At 45.4% G+C, this 10,344-nt stretch overlaps 1 long non-coding RNA gene across 1 annotated transcript; it reads right to left on the bottom strand.

The window, feature by feature from the left end:
* Positions 1-3,298: 3,298 nt before the first annotated feature.
* LOC136786563 (uncharacterized) lies at positions 3,299-5,994 on the bottom strand. The gene is made up of 3 exons (XR_010825562.1): positions 5,776-5,994; positions 4,172-4,338; positions 3,299-4,087 (listed from the first exon to the last, which is right to left on the bottom strand). It is a non-coding gene; the product is annotated as an uncharacterized lncRNA (long non-coding RNA).
* Positions 5,995-10,344: the final 4,350 nt, after the last annotated feature.

Below are 10,344 nucleotides of genomic sequence, written 5' to 3'. Positions count from 1 at the left end.
CTCCTCTTTGCTTATTGCTCAGAGTGGCTTTATTGGAGAAAGGAGGGCTGCTTCATCTGCTTTGTACCTCTGAGGTACCGCCAGCCTCAAGCCAGAGAGATATAATGTAAGACGTATTTTGAGCAATTCAGGGATGGTTTTTGTTGCCTTTAAAAAAAAAAAGAAATCTGCACAAAACTTTCCAGAAGCAATGTGATTTTATTCTGCACATGGCCACATTCAGCATCACAGACACAGAGTGCACTTAGGCAAAGCAAAGGCAAGAATTCACATAAACCAAAAAAAAAAAAAAAATCAGTGTTTTTGTCCAGTCTCCAATTAACGTTGCTGGCAATTTGCAACAAGGACTTCATAAAAGTCCTGAGGCACCTTTTACAGGCAAGATGGAAAGTGGTTTTATTTTCATCTCACAGGAAATTTCCTTTTCTTTCTCTGCAGCAAAAGCAAACATGTCAATAAATAAGGAATGAATCTCTGAAAACTTTCTTTGACTCAAAGGCAACCTGAAATTATACAGCCTAATTCCCTTCAAGCACTCCCATCCTGCCCGGTGCGTGCGTCATTCCCCGAGGCAAACGCGGCGGCTCTGAAGGACAGTCCATTAGCCAGCACGAAAGCCCCCCTCTCTCTCCCTTTGACATATTGGGTTAGATTGCACGTTTGCTCAGTGTCCTCAGCGTCAAGTCCCTTAATTCGACTCCGAACGCTGGCACAAGCAGCAACATCCTCTGCAAACATCGCTTTGCCTGCACGTCTGAAGCCTGACGGTACAAAAAGAAACCCTGGCGGTTCGGACAGCAAATTTTCTGCAGAAAACGAGCCGCTGGCTTTGCTCCCTCCCTGTCCTTGTCTGCTCCTGTCCCTGGGGCTCAGCATTCGTGTCGGGATGGGTGTTAGTGGGAAGCAACAGCTCCCAGCCCTGCACGTCCTGCAGCCGCTACCTAGCTCCCACCTGCCCAGCATTTCAGTGAGAGGGGTTGGCAACTTCAGTGAATCCCTTCAGCTCTCAAGGGGGTTTTGTTACTGAGAGAAGAGTCAGATGTCATTTCCTTTGCAAGAAAAGCAAGTGTCATAAAAAGACACTCGAGCTGTTCTAGTTGCCTACAGCAGCCACGAATGTATTGGGTATGTCAGGTCGTGACAAGCATCAGGAGAAGCACTGATTTTTGTCTTTCAGTCTGTTCAGCTTCCCAGAACCTGGGAGTCATTTGGAGAAGGCTTTCAGCAGTATAAACCAGCACATAAACAACAGTGACATTCCTGGGGAAAAAAAAAAATAAAAAAATAGCTGTCTGCTCGTGGATTCAGGCAGAGCTCAGGACTTCAGGGCACTTTGTGGAAGGGCTGTTACAAAGGGGGCAAGCAGGCGGGGGTCTGGTGTTAGACATCACACTTTGGGGTTCAACAACACGTAGAGCAGCTAAGAAAAGGCACAGGCAGGGGTTCAGGTCCTAGCAGGCAGTGTGGATGCAGCAAGGATGTTTCAGCTGCAGCACAGCGAGGGCTGCCCAAGACATTTGGGACAGAAAGAAACCATCCTGCCTTGGCAGTGTCCTTGGGGCACTCGGGGGAGAGGCTCAGGCTGCAGGAGGGATGGCAGGGAGGGAGGAGGTGGAGGTTTAGGGCCCCCTGCTCTGCTCAGGGTAGGTTCACGGCCCGTCACATGAACATGTTTACCACTAAGACGCTGTCTGCCTTTCCCTGATCAAGTACACATTTAATTACACAGAGCAGAGGCAGGCAGGCACAGTGCAGTGCCCACGGGATGGACCCTGTCTTGGTGGGGGGGTGTGGTGGGGCTGGCCCTACAACAGTGTGGCACAGAGGCTGTGAGAAAGGTTGGGGTTTTGCTCTAGGGGAAGACAAAAACATCTGGAAAACAGCATTGCCTGGATGGGAGCTTTTCAGCCACTTTATTTCCAGCTCTTCCTTCCCAAGAGAAGGCAAACTCCAGTTCTCCTGCTCAAAAGCTGGAGGAATGGTCTGCAGCCACCAAACGTCTCCATTCAAGCACTGTTTTCCACTTCTCTTCCATCAACAGCTACTTCACAGGCTTTGCTCTTCCCACATCCTTCGTTTTTTATCTCCCATCTGTTAACACCTCTTTTATTATCCCGTGCACTTCTCAAGTCAATGACTGCCATCCACATTCCCTTCCACCGTACATCTGCTGTCGTTTGCAGTTTGGACATATTTTCAGATGCCTGTTTGAAGGCTGCCTTAAAACCTTAATCACAACTGTTTCTCCCAGTCTGAGATAATTGGGTGTTAGGGGCTGCTTCTCTTACTTATTTTTAGCAAAAGGCGAGACACTTTTACAGGTGTTTCAGCACACTGGAGGAAGGGAGGGGAAAGAAGTCAATTATATGATCTCAGACTCTCCATATGGCTTCCCCAGCTCCCTTCCCTCCTGTGCAGAAATTGCCCGTGTGTTGAGGCGAGAGGACATGCCCTGGCAGCATAAAGGTCAGGTTTTACCTGTCCCCAAGGTCCTTGTTTTCAGCAATAGCCAGGTCTCCAGCATTTCCAGAGGGCATCAGCAAAGGCAGAGCAGAAAATGCTCCAATCTAACTAATTTTTAAAAGAATGTAACAATTATGTAAATTAGGGTTTCCTCGGGTACACTTAGCTAATTATGTGTGATTTTAAAGTGGAAACATGACAAATTGTTCAGCAGCCAGCATCCTGCCCAGTTGGCAATTCCTCCTGATACAAAGGTTTTAAATATCGAAGACCCAATCAACATACCTTTGTGCATGCAGAAAGAAAGGGAAAATCCTTTTCAGATCATGGAGACTTGGTTTCTAGCAAAGCTTTAAACACCAGCTCAGTGGTGATTGCAGCCGAGCTCTGTGCAAACATGTACTCGCAGGCTGGTCCTGCCCCAGCTGCTCCTGGCTGCGCAGGCAGGGCCAAGGGCAGCAGGTCCTGCTGCAAATAAACATCATGGAGATATGGACCGGAGGCCATAGAACCAGTGTCTTTATCCCAACCCATGTTTTTTTTCTTGCTTTTACTCTTCCATCCTGCTGGTGGGGTGGGCAAGAGAGCGGGTGGGTGGTGGGGCTTCGCTGCTGCCCGGGGTCAACCCATCACCGTCCTTTGCAGCTGAGGCCATGGGGCACGCGTCCCTATTTCCTACATGTCTGTTTGCAAACAGGAGTTGGGGAAAGAGGCTACCTTGCTGTAAGTTACTTAAGGAATCTATCGGAGTTGAACCTTAGAACCCGATTCAGATTTCCCATGTCTGCCCCGGTTCTGTAGCAACAAGGAAATCGCCCAGAGCACCTGGGTCTAGTGGGCTGCTGCTGAGAAGCTGAAATGCCAGCGAAGGCAACAGAACGACACCCACTGGCTGTAAACTGAGCCCAGAAGTGCTGGCTTCTGAAATAACACTCATACAGTCATTAAAAACAACAACAACAACAAAAACTATATCGACAGTAAGAGTTGCATGAATGCCAGTAAACCTGTCATTAGCAGTGTAAATTAGTATGATTTTTTATAACAACCATCAGAAAGAAAAAATAATCTACATTTAGTGGAGGAAAGACTGTAATTGTTTAAAGGAACCTTTGTTCTTCTGCGCTGTGTACAAAATAATGCAGAAATATGAAAAAGGCATAGGGAAAATAACCATAATGAAAATTTCTCTGCATATAACACTGCTCCTGCAGTAGTGGAGGACTGAGGGTGGAAGATGGATCAGAGCTGTATGGGAGATAAAGCATGCTGACAGTTTTCCTCATAATGCAACTATTCCCAGGGTGCCTGCAGTGACTCATGGCAAGGGGACACATCTGGGGGGTGCAAGGGCTCAGGCTGCACCGACTACTCCCTCTGTGCAGTCCTCGTCGCACAACAAGATGCGCTGCCCCGCGGGAAACCCTGGCTTGCCAAAGATTTCAGGACTGGGCTCCCATCCTGGAAACCTGCTCTCAGTTCATTAGTGCACATGAATCCAGCAGCAGCTATAGAAATATTTGTCCAGGGTAGTCAAAGGAGTGGGTGGATTTCTCCATTAAGTCACCCGTCTGTAATTTCTCGTAGAAAATTGTGTGCATTGCTTCAGTTCTACTGGGACACACTGAAAGAAAACACGAGGGTCAGCAAAACAGTTATTAATATTGCACACATGTGCAGAGGAGGGCGGCAGCAGCTTGTCACTCACCGAAAGCTGCCAGGAGTGTGGCAGCACCGGGTCCTGGACACAGGCAGGCTGTAACGCTGCTCTGAACGCTGGCACCTGGTGAGAGCTTTTTGTCCAAGGGGAGAGGGAAAAACAAAGCTTTGCTTTGGACCTGATAAATGGATCTCCCTGGAGTACTCTGGGAAGATCTGCAAGGGAAAAAAAAAAAAGACAGAACCCTGCACGTACATGAATTATGTATGGGGAGCTTTTGTAGGGCTGGGGCTTTGTCGTGAAACAATAATTTTCAGAAGAATAAGAGGAAGTAGGCAGTATGTTTTTGAAGGTTGTAACAATGGTATAATGTGTTGTGGAGATGGTCATAAATGCCAGTATTTCCCTGTTTATTTCTAACCACACTTGCACCTGTGAAGGTTTATACAGGCTTCTCCCCGACAAGTGCTTTTGTCTCCTTGGACTCCTCAGTTTTCCCAGTTCCTGCTCTTTCCCAACCCCTTTCTCATCCTAGCATCCCCATCCCTGCTCCCCAGCTGTCCTGTTAAAAATTCTTCCCTCCTCTCAATCTCTTTCCCAGTCTGCTCCGATGCCCTGGGGCATTTTGGTAAGTGCAGGATTTTGCCGTCAGGAAGGTGATAAGACTGGCCCGGTGCTAGTGCTCTCTGGTCAGCAAAAGCAAAGCACAGGATACAAGAAGAGAGCTGGGTCACACAAATTCATGGCCCAACACCTGTCTCAAGCACAGTGCTATTTCCCGGTATTACTCACCAGGTCTTAGGCCTAGAACTTCCCAAGCCCGGCTTTCTGGAAGCTAACTGGGCTCCTCCCAACTCAAGGGCCTGCGAGAGCAGACCATCATTACACACACTGACTTGCTGGTGCACTGCAGTTTGGAGGAGGAGCAGAAATTCAGAGATTCTGTACCAATAACAACTAAACACAGTGCCAGATTTCGGAGATCCTCACCAGCACCCACCAGTTTCCTACCAAGGAGGTGGAGATCCCATCACACAATCCATCTGCTGCTGTTTCCACTCTGCCTCTCTGGAGAAAGCGCTGGAAAAGCTATTGTGGTGCATGGTAACAGCCAGTGAGTAGCTCAAAGTGGAGAGAAAATCGTATGTTAAAAACCCAGCACACTGATCATCAAATTCATTGCCGTTTTAAGAGAGCACAGATTGAATCGAATGAATGAATTGTACCAGCTGCAAAACTTCTGGCAGGCGGAGCAGGAAAAAAGCAGCCCTGGGTGCTGGGAACGATCTTCACCTCTTTTGAGGGAGGTATTTCTACAGTGAATATATTTAAGTGATCAAAAAAAATCTTGTGCGAGGATGATCTTGCTTCTTCCTCAATGTTTCTTTGAAATAATTGTTTCAAACGCAGCAGCTCTCGAGAAGATCAATGGCTAGCGCTATAAAAATATCCTAGCACAGACAGATTGCTGCTGAAGAAAGAATTATTACCAAGGTTCAGCTTTACATTTTTGGTTTTAAAAAGAGACTATTTACAGCCCAGAAAACTACATGTTTCAGGATCTGAGATGTCATTTTTAGCTATGCATTAATCTTTTAGGTTCATGTCAACCACCATCATCTGTTAAGTCAATAGTTATCTTTCCTACCTACCTCTGAGATGTCCTGGATGAATCCATCAGTCAAGGAAGTCTTCAGTTCTCTTGCTGCTGGAAAGAAGAAAAAACACATGTAGTAGGAGAAACCAGGCAAGAAAACTTTCTTCATAATCCATCACTGAGCTTGTTTTTGTAAGCACAGGTACAAAGCACACCTTACCTTTGTGAAGATATTTGAGATGTAAATCAAAGAAAATTGCTATGCCAGGTTATGTGCATGTGGTATTATATTCTAAGAGTCAAGAATTTAACCTACTTAAATTAACTCCAAAGCCAATTTTAATGGTGTCATCCAGCTGTAAATGGAGAAAGTTCTAGGCTCTATAAAAAGGGGAAAAATATGCAGTTAAAAAAGTTAGAGGAGTCCTGTACAGCATCTCTGGCACTAGGAAACTTCCTTCCATCCCCACACAATGGAAGTGCATTTCTCTCCAAACATCTGAGCGTGCAGAGCAGCAGAGCACCACACTCACAGAACAGGGGTGTGGGTGTCTTGGTATAGGGTTACTGTCTGCACCACACTGCAGACACAACAACACGGCACCTTTAAGCCAAGGTTACGTGCCGCTGAGCAAAGCAAGTGAGCACAATGGCTTCAATTTTTCTGACATAAAAGTGAGCCCAGAAAGACTGATGTGATCTAGACGAGATCCCATAAGGAGATGGTTGGAGAGCTGGGATCCGAGCATGCTCCCAGCCTGGTGCTCTGCCCACAGCCCAGTTCTGCCTTACTTTTAGACAGATAAAATTTCCAGCTTCATTTTTTCTTTCAGATGTCCACTTGGCATGTTAGTGTACTGCTATAATGCTCCAACCTCCCGTTTTGTTAACAAATAATCTGAGAGGATGGTGAGAGCTGACAAGCACGATTTATGAATAGTTGTTAATTATCAAAGCCTTCTGATAATATTTATGCCAATAAATTAACAGGTAGGAAGCTCAGCACAATTAGCAGAGGAGCCCAAGGCCTGATGTTGTGCACTTGGCCCGACTTTAATTAGTCAAATGGCAACACGTTTTTACAATTCTGACAACCTAAGGCAGCAGCTAATAACATTCACAACGCTAGGCTAAATTGTGCAGACAAAAATTGTAATAAGTATAATAAATTGAAGCTGAGGCTATAAGGCAACCTCTTAAACACACTTTCCGCAGATATCTTTGACCAACGGTACTTAGAAGCAGCTGAGTGGTGTCTTCTTAATTTTGTAGCCAGCAAACACAGGAGCGACAGAACTCCTCCGTGTCCCTTTTTCATGACCCTACGGACAATATGTGCACCCCTGTAACTGCCCAAGACAATACAAGCCTTCCAGCTGGGAGCAGCATTCCTACAATGACACACTGATGTGCACACCTTTAATGGCCCTCTTTATCAACGTGGTTGCAGGATGTGTGTTGAAGGACACACAATGCGACCCGTGGCAGGACCAGGAGCAACGGCAATCGCTCACAGGAATCCCCAACTCACGCACGAGTTGCTGCCCTGACCCCGGCCTCAAGGCTGAGTGCTCAGGCGTGCCTTGAGCACGAACATCATCATCTGGGGCTGCATCCCTAATAAATCTCCTGTAGTTTTGCTGTGAACATTGGTTGACGGAGAGAATGGGAGACTCTGAAATTTAGAGGTCGTCTTTCTCACCATATTTTAGTGCTGATGAAACTCTGCTAGTTTTCTGAGCAATATATTTTAAAAACATTAAATAAAAATGGCAAATTCCTCTGGTTTCCACAGGGGAGCAGAGAGGTTTTCCCCTCAATTTGGCCAGAGTGAACATTTTGGCAGAACTCAGCACTACTCGGAGGGAATGAGATGATTATTTTCTGTGCCAGCCCCAGCCCAGCTCCCCGCTTCCCACTCAGGGCAGCGTGCCACTAGCTTCAGACACACAACTAACAAAGAGCATTTCCCAGCAAGGAACTAGTCTGTTATGATTTCTGTTGATAGGGGGAATGGAAGGGCAGACTGGCACTATGCTAAAAATTAGCCACTTTAACATATTCCTTCTCTCCCTTTTCAGTTTTCACGGGTACTTCTAAACACCGCAAAGGCGCATCCTCCAGACAGTCCAATTAAAAGAAAAGTTAGATTTGGTGATTCAGTGCTTCACTACAGGCAGTGTTTACAGCGTTTTTCCTTGTTATTTCATGACATCAGCAGTTGGCAGAATAAAAAACATTTCATCCAATTTGTTGTTCATTGCATTGACTTCCTCTCCGCTTGCAGGCTGCTGACTTTTGTGAAAGAAACATCTTTACATCGTAATGCGTTTCATTGTCTTCATAAGGACAGGTTTTCAGATAGCTGTGGCTGCAGTCACACATATGAAACAGACTCTTATGAGATTTTTAACTCTTACCTCTCCCTGCCCTCTTAAAATCATTAAACTCTCCTGAACCTTTCAGCTATCAGCACCGGTTTCTCAAAATGGTCCTGCAAGATATTTTGTCCATCAGTCATGTAAGCTTCATGCCTGTGTGAACCAGCCGACGTGTCCGAGTACCGCAGCCAGCGAGCCCCCGTGCGACGCAGCAATATCCCGAGTCCTTTCATCCCCAGACCCCGACACTGACAAACCCACAAACGTGACCCAAATTACAGCTGCAAATAGCCCCCTAGCTCCATAACGCTGCATAATTCGACACGCTGACTGGAACAATTTTTGGAGAGTTCAGCCATGCACTGAGCACTAAAACACAGCGCTAAGAAGGTGGAGAAAAGCAAGTGTGGTCGACATGTCATTTTTATATACCGGCGGATCATTCGCAGTCCAGGCCTGCATGGTCAGAACAACAGGAGGGTTTGGGAGGCTTTTTGCAGGCAGTCCGTTCTGCAAAGATCATGCATTTTCAGGGAGGTTCTCCAAAGCCTTCCCACTGCTAATTTCTGTCTAGGCAATAGAAATGGTATTGAAAGCTTTTTCTAACCGAATGAACGAGATTTCAGTTGAACTCAAACTATTTGATATGGATAAAAAAAGTGCATAAGAACAGGTAATGGAAAGCTGTTTCTTAAGGCAACACTTCATTTATAGAAGACTATTGAGAAGCTGCTTTTGTACTGCTGACAATGCCACAATGAAATCAGTGACTCTTCGGTGTCTTGAAAGAAATTGCAGCTAGATCCTACTTTGCTGGAACATTTATTAAGTTGTAAAACTCATTACTAGTGAAGGGCTAAAAGTTATAAAACTTTGGTCTTGAAAGTTCCAGTGTTAAGATGGTGAGAGACCTAAAACAAAGGGGTTTGAATGGGCTGTGAAGTTCAGGGCTGGAACAGATTTGGGGTACTTATTATTCGAAACACAAAAATTAAGCATGAATTAGGGTCATCAACCTGTTTGGCCTGCTGATTGTATCACATTTGCCTACTTCTTTCCTAAGAAATGTCATTGCTTCTGGCACGAGACAGGCACTTTCAAGAAGCCCAGGATAAAGCTGAACCAAATGAGTCCCTAGCCAAATGGAAAACAGGTACAACGAGGAATAAAGGTGTTTATAAGCACGTGGGGACTAGCCACTTTCATCCAGGTCTGCAAAAAGCAGAGACCTACACACAAACAGAGCAATAAATTTAACAGACTGCATGGCGATTCTTGGGCACAAGCCTTTTAAGGGGCCAAGAAAGTATTTCCCCACGAGAAAAGGAAAAAAGGAAAAAGCTCAGTAGTGGAACAATCTTGAACTGTAGTCAAAACTGGACATCATACTTGGCTCAATTTTACCTGTGGTCTGTTTTCCTAAATGATGCCAGCTGGGATCTAAGCTCTGTTTGGCTGAACCTCAACAAGCTTCCACATGCAATCTGTAACACATATTTGAATCTATTATTACCATTTTCAACTTTCTGCACAATTTACACTTACATAATCTACTCCCTCTTTCCATGCAGTCAGACCACTGATGTAAGGAGATTTCCCACCACAGAACCATTATATAAGCATGAAGAGTAGCATTTACTGTACCTGCATATTCTTAAAGGACAAAGGCAGAAAATACTTCTTTGAATACTTGAATATCTTGTGTTTGCTTGTGGCTTGAAAAAGACCACCACATTTGCACTCTTCTGCGTTGTCAAAAGAAAACACTGAGAAGTTAGCAAAATAACTAATGACCTAACTTCCAGTGATATTTCGGAGTTTGTCTGACAGTGCAGACCTGAGCACGTTGTACGCAGCAAGACAGTCCGTCTCTTAAAAGTGAGCATTTGAGGAGACTAAGTACTCTCCTGCCGCATCCGATCAGCCAGTCCACAGAGCAGAGGTCTCCCACCCGTGCACATCCTCAATAGCTCTTTCTGTTTCTGCCTCCGTGTGAGATGTCACCCACTTATCCAAAGGAAGAGCAAACTCTCTATTGCTTCAAATCGAGAAACAGATGATTAAACCAAACCCTTACTTACAAAATGACATTCAACCCACTTGTCCTCTACAAAAGAAGAACCTATGTGACTTAGATGCTATGGGAAACATATTCTTAGCTTCCTTAAATCATAACTTCTGCAGCGGGCTTGAAGGATTGTCAAAAAGGGGGAAGAAAGTTCAGTGATTTTGAATGCCAGTAG

This window comes from Anser cygnoides, chromosome 17 (genome assembly GCF_040182565.1).
Source record: "Anser cygnoides isolate HZ-2024a breed goose chromosome 17, Taihu_goose_T2T_genome, whole genome shotgun sequence".
In the NCBI taxonomy this organism is placed as follows: Eukaryota; Metazoa; Chordata; class Aves; order Anseriformes; family Anatidae; genus Anser; species Anser cygnoides.
The sequence above is the reverse complement of the archived record's forward strand: the minus strand, read 5'-3'. Positions and strand labels throughout refer to the sequence as shown.